We start from the raw sequence: 16970 nt of genomic DNA, 5'->3' as shown, positions 1-16970 counted from the left end.
GCATTTTGGAAGTCCTGGTGGGAGTCATTACTCCCACTGGAAGCTTTTTACAAAACATGTGTTGCTGACATGTTGACAGATTGCTCAGTGAAGTGTTTAGGTGCATGCACAAGGCGGGCCTCGGGAGCCGCCCGGCGCTGCCAGCGAGTCTCCCGGCGCTGGAACCGGGACCGTCCATCTTCCGTGGCGGGGGAGGCCTCGCCGCGGCAGCCGGGGCCCGGCGGCCTGTTCCCCGCGCCGGCAGCGGGCCCCGCACCCCCGCGCGGAGCCGCCACTTCGAGTGGGCCGGCCCGGCTCGCCTCTGGAAGCCGGGCTGAGCGGCACAGCTGTGCCGGCCCGGTCTCCCTGCCAAGGGCTTCACTGAAGGAATCCGAGGCCACCTCGCTGATCGCTGCGGGGCGGCGGGCGGCCCGGTGGAGGAGGGGGCAGGGCGGGGTGGGGGCGCCCCCGGAGGACGGCACCTCCACCCCCCAGCCCTCCGAGGAGAGGCAGCGGCGTGGCTGGCGGGGAGGGGGTTGGGACGGGGGGGGGGGGGGGGGGGGGCGCTGGTCTTGACAGCGTGAGGCTCGGAAAGTGATCTGTGACTTTAATAAGGCAGAGGGGCTCCCAGGAATTAGCTGCCTAGGTGATGGGGGCGGAGATGGATGGAAATGGACGCCTGGCCTGGTGGGCTGAGGGCCAGGCGGGGGCCCGGGGGAGGGCGCTCACCCACAGCCCCGTGCTCCCCGGCGCCCCTCTCCAAGTTTCTCAGCCACTCGAGGAGCGACTCTCTCTCTCTCTCTCTCTCTCTCTCTCTCTCTCTCTCTCTCTCTCTCTCTCTCTCTCCCCCTGGCAGGATAATGCGCCATATGCCTGTGTTCATAAAATTTTAAAGGTAAAAGCAGATGTAATGTGATAAATGTGTACATGTGTTGATAGGAACACACACCACACACAGGCAGGCACATTCCAACGCCCAGCGCTGCCTTCGCCCCCAGGGGAGGGGAGGGAAGGGGAGGGAAGGGGAGGGGAGGGGAGGGAGGGCGACCTGCTCCCCCACCCAAGGCCGGGAGCACACAAAGAAACCCTCCTGGAGAAGTGTCATTGTGTTGTGGTTGTTGTTTAAATTTATTCTCTTTGAACCGTACTGTCTACTGTCAGCTTGGGGTTTCCTTGACGGGAGGTTTTTAAAGCACCTTGAGAAATAAAAATCATTTCTTTTGATGCAGCAGCATTTAGTAGTGGAGGTGCCCATGGGGGTGGTGACCTCGTGTCCAGCCCTGCCTCTCACCTGCCCAGGACTTTACCTCCACGCTGGACGCCGGCTTTGGAGCTGGCTGGTGGGGACCAGAAACTCAGGGTCACCCCAGTGGCCTTTCTAAGTGTTCTCCCTCCTTTGAGAAGTAAACTGCATTTCAATGGGCAAAGGGCCTTTTGCAAGAGAAGGCGCCGGATGCCATTCTCCCAAGCCCCCTCGCAGGCTTCTACGGACAAAGGCTCCGGAGAGGTGCCGGCAGGGGAGCCCTGGCCCCCCCCACTGGGGTGTCAGCCCTGGTGGGGGCCAGCTGGGGATGGATGAGGCTCTGCTGCCTTCATGGGGTGCTCCCCACAGCAGCCCTGGGGGAGAAATTCTAAAGCTTCCAGAGTTGTCTGGCTCCCCCACGCGGGGCTGGGCGGGCAGGGGTTCGTCTTCCACTGGCTCCTGTGTGCGGGGCCCTGGGCGCCGGGCCTGAGGGCATCACGCACACGCACGCTAGATGCTGGGTGACCGCGTGCTGAGTGAAGAAATGGAGGCATGGATTTGGCTCTGGGCCGTGGGCACGCAATGCAATACACAGATGGTGCATCATAGGATGACACACGTGTAACCTATGTCATCCTATGAACCACTGTCACCCCAATAAATTTAATTTTACAAAGTGGAGGACTGACAGCCGCAGGCCATGGAGGAGGCTGTCAGGGCAAACTCTAGATGTACTCCACTCGGTCTCCAGGGGCGAAGGGCACGTGTCCCCTTCAAAACAGATGTTGGGGGACCCTCTTCTTCCAAGGGGAGCCTTGGTCCTGGAGGCTGACAGGTGACTGAGCCCGGGCCCCAGGGGTCCGCCATCCAGAGAGCCTTCGCCCCAGCACCTGGCCAAGCTGTGCCCGAGGTGACACCGGGGGGGGGGGGGCCCGAAGGCCTGAGGAGGGGCGCCACCCCGCCCTGGCTGCCACAGCCCCATGTAAAGCCCCCACTGGGTGTCCCCTCCCGAGCCCCCGGGCCTGCCTGAGGGTTCGACCCCTGGGGCCCCTGGCATGGTGGGAATCTGCGTCGCCATTTGACGAGAGTGACCAGCTGGTCCCAGTTTGTCCAGGACTCTCCCAGGCTTAGCCCTCAGAATCCTACGCTACAGGGAGCCCTTGGTCCCGGGCTGCTGGTCACCCTTCACCCTGACCCCCAAACTGTGAGCCCCGCAGTGGCGGGAGCCAGCGTGGAACCTGATGCAATAACGTGTGCTTAGCCCATGCGTGCGTCACTAAACTAAGGCTTTTGTCCCTGGGTCCCAGTAGGTCTGCGGGAGCACGAAGGTTTGTGTGTCTTCACACACGCCAGGCACCAACGGCAGCAGCCCGCCTCGGCCGCCTCGGCTGCACACGGAGGCCTTCAAACATGGCTGCCGGAGACAGCCAAGCAGGGCAGGGCCTCGCGTCCCTCCTTCTCACCACAGAGCGGCCCCTTGGCCATCCAGAACCTCCCCGTTCCCTCCAGGCCTGGAAGCCGCTTCTGAGCAGGTACCAACGCTACTGACCTCAGGTGGCCTTCCCATCCACCACTCACCTCCCCCCCCCAACCCTCCAGCCTTCAGACTTGACTTGCAAAGGTCAAACAAGTGGTAGAGTCTCCTTTCTGGAAGCAGGTGGGCGGGCCCTGGCAGTGGGGGAAGAAAAAGGCCTTCCATGCAAGCTCAGCTCTGGCTCGGTGAGGAGAGAGGTGAGCACGCACGAGGATTCACTCCACAAACACGTCCATGAACCCTCCAGTCAGCGCCAGCGCCTGGGCAAGCAAAGGTAGGAGGTCCAGGTCATGGCCCCTCACCAGAGCTGTGGGTGGACGGCTGGGTGGATGTGCCCAGTCTGCCCACAGGGCGCTGCACTAGACATTGAGCGCAAGCATCCCAAGGAACACCGTACAGCCAATCAGAGGAGGCTGATGGAAACCCTTCCGGGGCATCACCCCGTCCTGGCTGTCACAACCTCCTCACCACCTCCAGGAAGCCCTCCCTGATATACCACTGCCATGGTCAACAATACGATAAGCGCTCACCATCCACAGGTGAGTGGGGAAAAGGCGGAACAAGCTGGAAAGACCACTGCCGAGAGATCGCCCTGGATCTCTGGCTCGCAGCTGGATTTTATTTTACTTTTTGGCTTGTCTTTATTTAATGGATCTTCTACAACGAATGTGTCTAACAAGCATGAAACGAGAAAAATGTATTTTGAAAACAAGGGAGCAGGCCAAGTGCTCCTGGGAGCCCCAGAGAAGGAGATGGGCGGCCACCCACTCGGAGGCCGGGAGGCTGGGGGAGGAGGGTCGGGCTCTGCCAGGGAAGCAAGGTGGCAGGGGGGTGGCCGGGGTGCCAAGCAGAGAGAATGGCACAGCAAGGGCACCGCAGATTTCAAGGGCAGTGGCAGGGTGGAAAGGGAAGAGGCAGGCGGCCAGGCGGGACAGGCCCGCCACCAGGGCCACCTGAGTGAAGAGGGGGATTGTGGTCCTGTGGGCACTGCAGGCTGGCGACCCTGAGCTCCGACCCATCACCACTCCCATCACAGGGGAGGCCGCCGTCTGCCTTTGAAGGACTGGTGTCTTTTTTAAAAAAAAATTTTAATTGATTGTTAAAGAGAGAGGAAAGGAGAGGGCGAGAGATAGAAACGTCAATGATGAGAGAGAATCACGGATCGGCTGCCTCCTGCATGCTCCCCACTGAAAATAGAGCCCGCCACCCAGGCCTGTGCCCTGACTGGGAACCAAACCGGTGGCCTCTGGGTTCCTCGGTCAGTGCTCAGCCACTGAGCCACGCCGGCCAGGCAGGACTGGTTTCCATCTCATGATTAATAAGATGGACGGGCTGTAGCCCCAAACAAGATGGAACCTTCTTCAGGCTCCTAGCTCCCAGCCAGCCCTTGTCGCAGCGTCTGGCCAAGCTGGCTGCCACACGGAACCGAGCCTGTCCCCTGGCACGGGCTTAGCCCTCCCGTCCCCATTCGAAGGGGCTCGCTGTGTTAGGAGGGCCAGGGCCAGGGCCGGGGTCCGCGGCCTCAGCCACCCCCCTCCGTCATAGCCAGGTGTGCTGGGGCCCGGCCCAGCGCCTGGAGGGGACTCCCCACCGCCGGAGGGGCAGCTGCCACCAAACGGCTGACCTCTAGGTGGCCTTCCCACCCACCGCCCGGTGCCCAGCAGCTGGCCAAGCTCCCACTCCGTGCCAGGCACAGGCGGTGCCAGCCACTGGGCCCATGGAGTCCAGGCATCAGAAGGAAATTAAAACAGATGACCCTGCCATTCACAAAAGACACAAGAGCGAGATCGAAGCAAAATAGGTCGCTTCCGTGAAACGCACGGTGACTCAGAAACCTCAGCAGCCCCGAAGGTCTCGGGTCCATCTGGCCTCCGAGCCGGGGCTGCCTGACGCACAAAGGGGAGAGGGAGCCCGACCCGCGCAGAGGAGTGCGGCTGGGCCTGGCGTGCCAACCTCGCAACGGCGCCCTCAGCCTCGCAGCCCGGGTGGTCCTGGCCACGTGACTGCCGGCCCCAAAAGAAAACCCCACCAACAAGCCCCCAGCCTGGCTCACGGGAGTCCACTCGCCACACAGTGGCCACAGGGGGCTTTAAGAACATACGTGCTCCAGGGAGCTGCAGCTAGTTCAGTCCTGTTGGAGGGTGTGTGAGTGTGTGTGTGTGTGTGTGCATGTCTGAGTGTGTGTGTGTGTGTGTGTGCGCGCGCATATGCATGTGTGCGTGCATGTGTGAGTGTGAGTGTGTGCGTACATGTGCGGGTGTGTTGCATTGTGCGTGTGTGTGCGTGTGTGTGTGTGTGTGTGTGTGTGCAAGTAAGGCTGGTGGTGATTAGTGAAGCTATAACGAGAGAGGATGTTGGAGACACAAGCAAAGGTGAGATCATCGAGGGCTTGTGTGTCATACTAAGAACATATAACTTTATTCTGTAGGTGACGGGGGAAAACAATAAAAATACAAACATATGTCCTCGCTCTGGCCGGCGTGGCCCAGTGGTTAGAGCATCAGCCCACACACTGAAGGGTCTCCAGTTCAATCCCCGGTCAAAGGCATGTACCCGGGTTGCAGGCTGGATCCCTGGCCCTTGTCGGGGCACACACCAGAGGCAACCAATCGATGTGCGTCTCTCACATCAATGTTCCTCTCTCTGTCCCCCTCCCTCTCTAAAAAATCAATGGAAAAAAGATCTCAGTTGAGGATTAACACACCAAACAAAAACTAGAAGAGCAAACGGAGCCTCGTGAGCTGGGGGAACGGAGAGACCTTAGAACACTGCACCCCTCTGTGTCCTGTGCCACGGACTGCCCCTCGATGCCAGGACAGTGCGGCTCAACAGGCTCCCCCCACCGGGAGCAGCGGGACATACACCTGGGCTTGCCCCTGAAGCAGGGGGATCATTAGAACTCGCCTCCGAGTGCCCGGCAGCGGACCGAGCTCTCACTCCGTGCCAGGCCGGACGGTGCCAGCCACTGGGACCATGGCGACCAGGCCGTGCCCAACGCCATGGCTCTCACCCAGGTGAGTCGGCCTGCCCACCCTTCGGGGGCGTAGTTTCCAAGCGCTTCAGTCATCAGAGAGGTAGCTCCTGGCATCTCATGGGCACGGCCAGGGGCCCCCCGGACTGCAAACTCAGCCTGCTCTGCTCCCCCACCCCCGCCCGGACATGCTAGCACAGATCCACCGCCGTGTTCCAGCCCCGCTCCTGCTGGACTTGCACTCGGTGCGGGAGAGCAGGGCCCAAAGCCTCACCAAGCCGCCCATGGTCCCAAGAAGGGACCTGCCCACGTGCCCAGCTTTGGCCCAAGAAACCCCCAGGTCCCATGAAAACTCCCCTTCCCACGCCTGCCCCCCCACCGCCCCGCCCCCCGCCCCCTGAGTGTGCCTGGCGGTCACAGGGTCCTGGCTACTCCAGTGTGGTCCATGCTGGAGAGCATCGCGCTCCGTGACATAAGCCGCCGCGAGGAAGGCAGCGAGCGCCACGTGACTTCACTCAGTTGTGGAAGCCGAGGGACCACCTGAACTACCCAGCAAAATGGAGAGACTCACAGAGAGGCTGACAGCTCTGGGGGGGCAGGTGCTAGTGTGTGTGGAGAGAGAGAGAGAGAGAGAGAGAGAGAGAGAGAGAGAGAGAGAGAGAGAACACTCATGGACACAAAGAACAGTGTGGCTGTGAGGGGTGAGGAGGGGCGGAGGAAGAGGGCATGGGAGGGATAAATGGTGGTGATGGGGAAATAAGATAAAAAAAAAGTGTGGCCCATGGACCCGCAGCCCTGGGAGCAAGTGCAGAATCCTGCCCCCCCCCACCCCCACCCCTGGGCACCCCAACCTGCTAACTTGTCTGCATTCTACCAGGCCCCACAGGACTCCACTCGCATGCACTTCCAGGTTTGAGAAGCCTGGGGCCACTTTGGGATGGGCTGCCTTGGGGCGCTTCCTGTTCAGAAGCCCCCCCTGGCAGAGTAGAAAGGGAGGTGATCTGCCTAGATCGCCCCCATGCCTGGCCCCGGCTTCCTGCAGCCCCGGGTGAGCACCTTCACGGAGAGCAGCCCACGTGGCCAGGACAGCGCCGGCTCTTCTCTCTCCTCACCACCCCACACAGCAGCCGCAAGGACCCCGCCGGGGAGGATCCCCATGGGCCGCATGAGTCCGGGGCCGCGGCTGGCAGGAAGGCCTTCTCTCTGTCACTCCCAAGGGGCGCAGTGGCCTGATGGGACTGGGAGGGAGTGTACAGTGCAGCTGAAATGCCTTCGTCGGATGCACGGACCCTGTGCCCCTACCCCAGGCTTTGCTTGGGGTGATCTGGGGTTCGGATCTACATCCCACCGCGTGCCTTCTCTCCAGCGAGACATGAGTTGCTGGGAGGCAGCTGGCTCCGTTCTGTACATGCCTCACGCCCTAGGGCAGTGATGGCGAACCTATGACACGCGTGTCCGAGGTGACACGCGAACTCATTTTTTTGGTTGATTTTTCTTTGTTAAATGGCATTTGAATATAGAAAATAAATATCAAAAACATGTCTTTGTTTTACTATGGTTGCAAAGATCAAAAAATTTCTATATGTGACACAGCACCAGGGTTAAGTTAGGGTTTTTCAAAATGCTGACACGCCGAGCTCAGAAGGTTCGCCATCACTGCCCTAGAGCCATCGCCACTGCACAGCACCTGACACTGAGTACGGGGTAATGGGCTTGGGATGGGGTGGGGTGGGATGGGGGGTGGGATGATATAAGATGAGACAGGACGGGAGGAAGGGAATGAGGAAAGGGAGGGAAGAAAGTTGAGCTCAGCACCGCCCCCTTCATGTCCCCACAGGGGGACACGGACAGGACTGGTCACTACAGACACGACGGGAACAGCCTGGACGCCGGCACCGACGGCGCGTGCACCTGGCACGTCCGCCTGCTGCACCTGCGGCGGCTGACGGAGAACGGGGAGACGTGTGCCAGGCGGAGCCTCTCCCAGGCACAGTCCTGCGTGGGGAAGGGCAGCGGCAGGACGAGGGGCCCAACACGGTGCCCTGTCTTCTTCCATCTAAAGTCAACGCGACCCTGTCCCTGTGGGCACACGGACACCCTGCGACCCTGTCCCTGTGGGCACACGGACACCCTGCGACCCTGTCCCTGTGGGCACACGGACACCCTGCGACCCTGTCCCTGTGGGCACACGGACACCCTGCGACCCTGTCCCTGTGGGCATACGGACACCCTGCGACCCTGTCCCTGTGGGCACACGGACACCCTATCTCATCGAACCTGAGACCCATCGGCCGCGAGATGCGCAATCACTTTCCGCTAAAACACACACAACAAACCCGTGTCACTCAGACCCGACGCGCCCCTAATTCTCAGGCCCGTCTCGCTCAGAGATGTCACGGGGTCTCAGGGCCTATGAAACGCGCATCACGTAAGTAAATCTGTAGCGGAAGCCAGTCGGTTCCCGCAGTTAACCGGGGCGGGGCCAGGACGAAGGGGACTGGCTCACCCATCTTCTCTGAAACTGTCACAGAGCAGGTGCACGCGTAGGCACCAAGCGATGTCTAACTTTTTATTTTTACATAAAGAACGGCCGACGGCCCTGTGCGCCTCCGGGAGGTGACGCCTGGTAAGGACGCTGGACTCACAGGTGAGTCGGGGAGAGACGGGGCGTTTCCACGGTGACGCATGGGGTGGGGGTGGGGGCCCAAAGCTGCGTGGGGAGGAGAGGGAATGTCCAGCGGGGGAATGTGTCAAAAAGAGAAAGAAAGAAAGAGAGAGAGAGAGAGAGAGAGAGAGAGAGAGAGAAACATGCAGAGAATTCGATTTGGGGGTAACAAACAATTCCCGAGCTACTCACAGAGGAACACTGGGGGCGACTGGGGGTGACTGGGGGCCTGGGGTTGTCCCCCAAAATGGCCGTGGTACCCACCCGGCCGCAGTCTGAAAAGCTGTTTACAAAGTCACACTGCACCCCGGGCGCATCGCCCACCGGGGACCGGCTCGGACTCCAGTCCCTGATTCCGCCTCCATATCCAATTCCGTGAGGGGAGCGTGGGACCTCACCCCCCCCCCCACTCCCCTGCAGCCCGGCCCAGCCCCGCGTCTCCATAAAAATAGCTCGGTGCTCAGGGCCCAGGTTCCCAGCGCGTCCTCCGGGTCCGGGCGGCGGCGGCAAATGGAAGGCACGTGCGTATAAATAAATACATAATGAACAGGGCTCCTCGGAAGCTCCCTGACCTTCTGCTGTCCTTGCCTTCGCCCCGGCGAGCGGCTCAGGGAGTGGCCCTGCGGAGGGGGAGGGCCACGGTGCCCTCCGTGCCAAGCGCTCCGGCAGCTGAGCAGTGACCGGCCTCCATCGGCCGGACCCTGTGCGGCTCTTTCCCTCTGAGCAGAGGAAGTGCTGGCAGCTCGGGCATGATTTGGTGATTTTGTTGTTGTTGCTGTTTGTTTGTTTTGTTTTTAAATATTTTTATTGATTTCAGAGAGGAAGGGAGAGGGAGAGAGAGAGAGAAACATCAGTGATGAGAGAATCATGGATCGGCTGCCTCCTGCACACCCCACGCCGGGGATGGAGCCCACAACTCGGGCATGTGCCCTGACCGGGAATCGAACCCTGACCTCCTGGTGTATAGGTTGATGCTCAGTCTCTGAGCCACGCCGGCCGGGCCGGGCTTAAACGACTTTTTAAGTAAATATTGGACAAGCTGTTTGGTAAGAGTGTGATGAAGGGATGAGAGAGGAAGCAGCCTGCATTGGGCATCAGTGCGCAGGAAGCCGCGATGACGTGGGATGGAGTCGGTGGGAGCCGTGGCCCACAGTGAAGGCCGGGTAAGGACTCACTGCCCCACCCTGGATCCCAGCCCCTGTGCCTGTGACCTGGCTGTACGGCGTCGATGACGGCCGCCTGCAGCCCTGCCTTCCGTCCGCGGGAAAGACACCTACTCCCCAAGCCCACCTGTGGTCTCGCTCCTGCCACTCCATCGGTGCCCCTCAAATCCCACCCAGGACCCTACATTCTTCCCTGGGAGACAGCAGCTCCTGGGGGCGGGCACCCAGCTGCACTGATCCCTACCCATGAGCACCCTAGCATGCCCTGCGTTTACCCACTCACCTCTTCATCGTATGTCTCCCCGCCCAAAGGAATCCACTCGATCCCAGGCACCGAGCCAGGGCCTGCGCACAGTAGGGCCTTGATAAAAACGGAAGGTCTCAAGGAGAAGGGGCCGTGTCCCCTCAGAGCAGCAGGATGCACCCGCCGCTCTGGTCCCTGGTCCCTTCCTCCGCCCCCAGGAAGCAGGTGGCACAGCCGTTCCTGGGGCAGGAAGGGAGGGGGCAGGACCGTGTGGGGGTGGTGGCCTCTGACAGGAGCAATCCCCAGACCAGAGGAGACTACCCACAGAATTCCTGGTCCTCAGACACCCCGGGGAGTGACTCTCGGAATGCCCAGGCCACTTCCAACAGATCGCTCAATGACGAGTTCCTGGGCACCTACTGTGTGCCAGGCCCTGGGCCCGGCCAGAGACGGATGCGGGCATGAGAAAGGCACTGCTCTCCAAAGGCCCGCCTTCTAGCAGCAAAGACGATAGCCAAAATGGAATCATAAAGAAGAATGTAAAGCGAGGGCCATGAAGGAACTCCAATGGGGAGATCTGCTGGGGAGTGAAGGAGAGCATCTTTAGCTGGGGGCGGGGGCGGGGGTGTCAGAGGGCCACTCTCAGGAGGTGGCGTTGCTGCTGAGACCCCAAAGGAGGTGAAGGAGCTGCCACTCAAAGCCTGCACGGGCACCCGGGTGGAGCGGGAGGTTGTGCAAAGGCCTTGGGGTGCAGGGGGGAGGGGGGAGGCCAGGCCGGTGCAATGGATTCGTTCCAAGTGCAGGGAACCAGGCAGAAGCTGCCCTGGGAGCAGACGCTGGGAAGGGGTTGGGAGGCCACAGGCAGGCAGATGCCAGTCACCTGCCCTCCCCAGCCCCCTCCTGCCCTCCCCTCGGCCTCCTTCCTCCCCTCCTCCCCACACGGCCCCCTCCCGTCCTCAGAGGGGCGGACCCGCTCCGACAGATCTGACCTCGTCACTCGGCCGCGCTGACACGCAAGCCCACCGTTTGGCGAGGCCAAGGCTCCTGGCATCCAAGACGGTGGGGTGAGGGGAAGGGCCAGAGTGTGCGCGCCCCCACAGTGCCAGCCGCCGTCCCCCCACCTGCACAGCTGCCTCCCGGCCTCAGTCCGACTCCCCCCGGCCCCCAGCACTGATGTCATTTCCAAAAGCAGCCAGATTCTAGCCGGTCGCCTCCAAAATAGAACGGTTTAACAGAAAAGGAGGCATTTAGAACCCCCTGTACCTTCTCCCCTGGGCTGGTGCACGGGGTTTAAACACGCTGCCAAAACCCTCTACCAATAGTTCAGCTTTATTCCTGGCCAGTGCCAGGGCCCCTGCCCCCTCCTGGCCCACACGGGGCAGCCCCAGCCCCTGCCCCACCCCAGCGGCAAGGCCGGCCGGTGGGTGTGCAGAGCCGGAGGAAAAACGCCTGAGCTCCTGCCGGCTGCACTCCCGGCACGCACGCCCCGGCCAGCGGGAGAGAAATGTGGTTGGTTTCTCATTTTGTTTGGGGATGCTCTTTACTCGTCTGTGGGAGGGTGTCACTTAAGGGATGCCAGTCACAGGACCTCGGGGTTCAGAGGGACCTGCAGTGTTGCCCAGTGCCAGCCCCTGGACCCCCACGGCTGCATCGCACCCCCCTGGCCCTGTGGTCCTCGGAGGCACCCACCAGGAAGCCGCTCCTTCTGTGGGGGATCCCTGTGGCTCCGGAATTGGTCCTGGCACGGACTCCCTTCCTCCACCCCATGCATAGCCCATGCTCAACAAATACCTGTTGACGGAAAAGCATCTCTTCCTGCTCTGAACTCCCCCTTCTGGTCCCACATTCACTGAAGACCTACTATGTCCGGGCACAGTAGGTCTTTTATTCCTGCTACCTCCTGCCTCGAAGCCCTTTATCCGTGGCATTCCCACCGTCTCCCTTATTTCGGACACCTCGGCCCCTCACACAGGCTGAGGCCTCCGTGGGGAGAAGATCAACAAACATGTATTGAGCACCTACTCTGCGTTCTGGCCACAGGCCAAGGCTACCCTGGGGGCAGGGAGGAGAACAAGACCCCCCAAGCCTCAGCATCAAGCCTACACAATCTGGTAGGTTTAAAAAAAAAAAAAAAAGGTATTTTCTGTGTTTTAAACGGACAGTTCTGAATCTTCCTAAATGTGTAAGGTCCGTTGTATTTCTTTTCCTGGTTCCATCCCTGTCCTTGGCACATGGGAGGTACTCAAACTATCTCAAGACCAGCGTGGTACCAACCCATCCACGCGGGCACTGGCCTCGGGCAGCCCGGCCTGTGCCCCGTTTCCGGCTGATTTATTGGGTATGTTCCTGGCGTTGGTAGGAGCGCCTCACACATTCAGAAGCGTCGCCGTGGCCGGCGCTGGGCATCCCCGGTTTGATTTACTGCGGTGTGGGCAGCGCAGACGCGTTTTATTTTTACGCGGCGGAATATTTCTGTCTTTTGTTTTACGGCTTCTGGGTGGAGGGTTATATTTAGAAAAGGCTTCCCCCCTCTGACACTATGACATGTTTTTAAACTTGCTTGTTTTCTCTCAGTATTTTTAAGTTTTCTTTTGTGTTTGGGTTTCTGGTCCGTTTGGGATTTATTTGGTGTTAAGAGGAGGAAGGGATCCAACTTCCTCTTTTCAGAATAGCTACCCTCTCCCTCCCAACCTCAACTGCCCAGCGTCCCCACCGCCCGGCGAGACACCTCCTCCCACGAAACCTCCGTCTGTCCGTCCCCCTGGCCTGTCCCACAGCCCTTAGCACCAAGCCCGCAGCTCCCGACACCAGGTAGGATGAAGTCTGCCCCGGCCAGCCGGGCATTCCTGCTTCTCCGAATCTCCTCCCGCCCCTGCAGGCCTGTTTCTCTCGGGAACTTTAAATCGGAGCCAGTCCTCCTGCCCCTCCCATTGGCTGAGGCTCAGCGAACGGGCGAATTCGGGGGACATGGACACATCGACACTGGAGCTCTCCACCCAGGATAGGGTCTGCCTTTCTGTTCATTTATTCAAGTCTCTTCCGCGCCCGTCGGTGGTTGATTCGGTGGGAGGGTCCCCTCCAAACCCAGGCGCGGAGCTGCCTGGCTTGGTCCCCAGCCTTTATCCATCCCGTGGCCATCGGAGGCAGGAGCCTGCTTGGATGCTGTCTGCCTGCAGGAGAGTCTTCACCTGGGGGTGCTAATTGGGCTCGAGCCCCCAGGCCTGGGCACGGCAAGATGTGGGCTGGCACCCGGAGCCCTGCACCTGCGCCCTGGCAGAGCATCGCCCAGCGGCTGGAGCGTGCCCGCTCTGTTCTGCCCAAATGGAACCAGGACCAGGGCACCCTATGGGTAAGGCGGGCGGGCCCCACCACGCTGCGGAGCAAGAGAGGGCCAGGCCAGCGCACACAGGCCAGCGGGCAGATGGGAACAAGGCGGCAGAGGTGCCAGCGCCAGGAGCCCAGCCTGTGACGAGGGCCCATAGGTCACCGCGGCCACAGCTGAATAAACGGGGTGTAATCAACTCCCCGCCGCTTCACGCAGCGCTGGCCGGCGCCAGGAGGAGGGTCCGCCCTTCCCACGGGGCTGGCCGCCCCTCCCTGGTCCCAGGCCTCGGCCAGGTGGGCAGCCTGGCTGAGCGGCGAGATGAAACCACGGGGAGCACTTCTGTGTGTGTGTTTGCTGTCGCTATTTTAACAAATTCCCCTCCTCCTATTTGTTGTTGTTGATCCTCACCCGTGGATTTCCACCCATCGATTTTTAGAGAGAGTGGAAGGGAGAGAGAGAGACAGAGAGAGAAACATCGATGTGAGAGAGACACATGGATTGGTTGCCTGCTGCACGCACCCTGACTGAGGCCGGGAATCGAGCCTGCAACCCAGGCATGTGCTCTTGGCTGGAATCGGACTGGGACCTTCAGTCCACGGGCCGACGCTCTATCCACTGAGCCAAACCCGCTAGGGCTATTATTATTATTTTTTTAACTTGAGCGTTCAAAAGCGCTGTGTCTGGCTGGAGTTTAGTTTGAAGTTGCCCCCCCCATTCTTATGGAACGAGGCCCTGCACCCCCCCACCTCACCCCTATCCCTCCACTCAGTGTCATGTTACTGGCCCGGAGGTCGCTCTGCTAAAGCAGTTTAAAGTAGAACCGCATTCAAGATGGACCCACACCCGCCCCTCCACACGGCCCCTCCACACGGGAGGGCGGACTTCCCCACACCCTGCCTGGGGAGGCCGCGCCCCACATTCCAGGGGGACAGCCCTCTGCAGGGGACAGGAGGGCAGCTGAGCGGCAGGTGTCTGCCCTCAGGCCCCAAGTTCTCGACAGCTGGGAGGGTCACCTTCCCCCTCAACAAGGCCCAGAAATATCTGCTCAGCTCCCGGGGCCCAGCAGACCGTGGCCCTCCTGGAAAGGTCTCTGTGGGGCCATCGAGTGTCCCCCCAGAGTGTCCTCCTTAAGGACCGCGATGCCCGCAGCGATGCCCCTGGGTCTGTGCCCGGGAGAGCGACGCTGAGCGCCCGCAGACCCCGAGCCCGGCCGGGGAGGGCCTGTGACTGCCTTTCTGCAGCCATTCCACACTTTTAAAGCAGAAGCCGATTTTCAAACATCTTGTGCCAAAGCCCAGTGTATAAAACGGAGTGGGTGCCAGAGCCCCTCAGCCAAACAGACCCTGATGCCCACCCAGGAGCCCCGCAGACACGGCCCGGGACAGAGTTTGAAAAGCGCCGCAGGACGGAAGTGGGTGGCGGCGGCCGAGGTCGGGACCCGTGTGGGTAACACACATGCAGTCCCAGTGGCTACCTGTCGCTGGGTAACCCCCAAAAACCTATGACCTGGGGACGTAACTCCTCACCTCTCTCTTCGAGTCAGGGACACCCTCCCAGGCTGGGTGCCCCCTGGGCTGGGCGGGAGTGGATGTCGCAGGCAGGCTACCCAGTGAGGCCGTCTCTCAGGCTCTTCCCAGGAATCCCCGACTCCCTGCCAGGCTCCGGGGTTGGGGCTAGTCCTGGCTCCCGCTTCCCCATGGAGGCCATTAGTGGGGTCCGGTTAGGGAGCGGGCTGGCCTATGGTGGACACCCCAGCATTGATTCCCTGCACACAGGCTGCCCTGACTTTAGACAATGCCTGGGGCTCCGAGACGACAGACGGCCACTGGGAAGGGTCCCGTCTGGGACTGAAGCACAGTGAGCTGATTTCCAGCCCAGACCCCCACATAGGGCCCCGAAGTTCCACGTTTCCCCTTCTCCACCTAGAAACGCCACCCATTTCAAAGTGTGGCAGGGAGCAGAAAAACCCCTTTGAGCTCAGCTGCGTCGCTCCGTGGCTGAGTGTGGACCGATGAACCAGGAGGTCAGGGTTCGATTCCCAGTCAGGGCACATGCCCGGTAGGGGGCATGCAGGAGGCAGCCCATCCATGATCCTCGCTCATCATTCATGTTTCTCTCTCTCTCCCTCTCCCTTCCTCTATGAAATCAACAAAAATATTTTTAAAAATAAAACACCTCGCCGAAACCGGTTTGGCTCAGTGGATAGAGCGTCGGCCTGCAGACTGAAGGGTCCCAGGTTCGATTCCGGTCAAGGGCATGTACCTGGGTTGCGGGCACATCCCCGGTGGGAGATGTGCAGGAGGCAGCTGATCGATGTTTCTCTCTCATCGATGTTTCTAACTCTCTATCTCTCTCCCTTTCTCTCTGTAAAAAATCAATAAAATATATTAAAAAAATAAAAAATAAAACACCTCCTTGATTCTGAGGACGGGAGGGAGGGGCACGGGGCAGTGCTGGGGAAGGCCTCAGGGAAGGGCTGAAGATGAACAACGCAGCTCTGGACAAGGCCCTCCCTCAGCAGACCTGCTCCGAGAACTACCCTCTACACACTAATGAGAACGGCTCCTTTAGGAGATCAGTTCGTCGGTGGCTTTAAAGGTAAGTGGCAGTATTTCATGGCTAAGTGAAGAAACACAACAGCATCTGGGGTTTTCTCAAGCAGGAGAGAGTCCGCAGCTGAGGGTCCTGAAGAGGTCCTGGCTCGGCCACCAAATCGCTGTGACCTTAGTCAGACCATCATCTTTACCTCTCGGTGCCTCGGTATTCTAAGACCGTAAGTCAGCCATCGCCTCTGCCTGTGGCTGAAATATCACAAATTCCCAATGACTGGCGTTTGATTTGCTGAGCCCCCAGAAATTCCAAGCCTGTAAGAGTCCCCTTGGGAGCATTGTTTTGGGGTATCTGTTCCCTTCAGAGACTGAGAACAGGCACATGGTCTAGCCAGGGCCGTGCAGGTATGGATGTCACTTGAGGGAAAGTCATAGCAGTTCCCCCAATAGTTGGCTTTCAAACTTCCAAGATGGTATGAAAAGTAGGGAAACGTGAGAACTTTGAGTCCCAACCTACTTCTTACTAGCAGATCCCCCCTTTCTCCCCCCCCCAAAAAAAACAGGTAATAGGTCCCCCTTTGGAATAGTGGACTGAGATTTTAGGTTCCTTTCCCCATAAACCAGCATCCAAGATATTTCCATCCAACAATCACAATGGAAGATGATGTCTGGAGACAGTTGTGTAAGGAACACAGATAGCACGGCTGCCACACCCCAGGGAATACATGTGCCACCATCCCCCATTCCATGCACACACACACACCCCCCACTGTGCCCCAGACACACAGTCACACACGACTTGAGAAGTCTTAAATCACTCCCGTAAACTACTGGCCTTGCCCACCTCCTCCGAGGCACCAAGGACACAGAGAACAGGACTACCCTCTGGGCGAGCAGCAACCAGCCACTCAGACAAGCGGAGACCACGCACGGGGGCTCTTCCTGGCCTGGGGAATCGCCCGCGTCCCATCACCAGCCCCGTCTGGGAGCTCATGCTACATGCAGCTCTCCACACCTAAGCCGCCTCCCCAGGCACCAACAACCTCTTCACGTCTGCCTTTCCGAAAGGCCTTCCAGAAACGTGGGGTGCAGGCCCCTGTACCACAGAGGACGGACCCGGGGACCAGGGACGACGGGGAGGGGAGCCCCCCTCGTCCCCGCCGGCCGGAACGCTCTCGCGTTTATTGTTAATTATTTAAAAGGCGGAGACGGGGTACCCAAGACACCACAATAAAATGACATTCACTGTAAAATGACATGATTAATTCTTGGGTCTCACTGGAGGCTTCCAGCTGTT

The 16970-nt window shown here is 60.0% G+C and overlaps 1 protein-coding gene across 2 annotated transcripts in view; it reads right to left on the bottom strand.

The window, feature by feature from the left end:
• Positions 1 to 16970, bottom strand: part of ZNF423 (zinc finger protein 423) — a 227617-nt gene that overhangs the window by 133667 nt on the left and 76980 nt on the right. The gene's annotated exons all lie outside the window — the stretch shown is intronic.

The sequence above is a fragment of the Myotis daubentonii genome, chromosome 15, assembly GCF_963259705.1.
Source record: "Myotis daubentonii chromosome 15, mMyoDau2.1, whole genome shotgun sequence".
Classification (NCBI taxonomy): domain Eukaryota; kingdom Metazoa; phylum Chordata; class Mammalia; order Chiroptera; family Vespertilionidae; genus Myotis; species Myotis daubentonii.
This window is presented reverse-complemented; position numbering and strand designations above follow the sequence as displayed.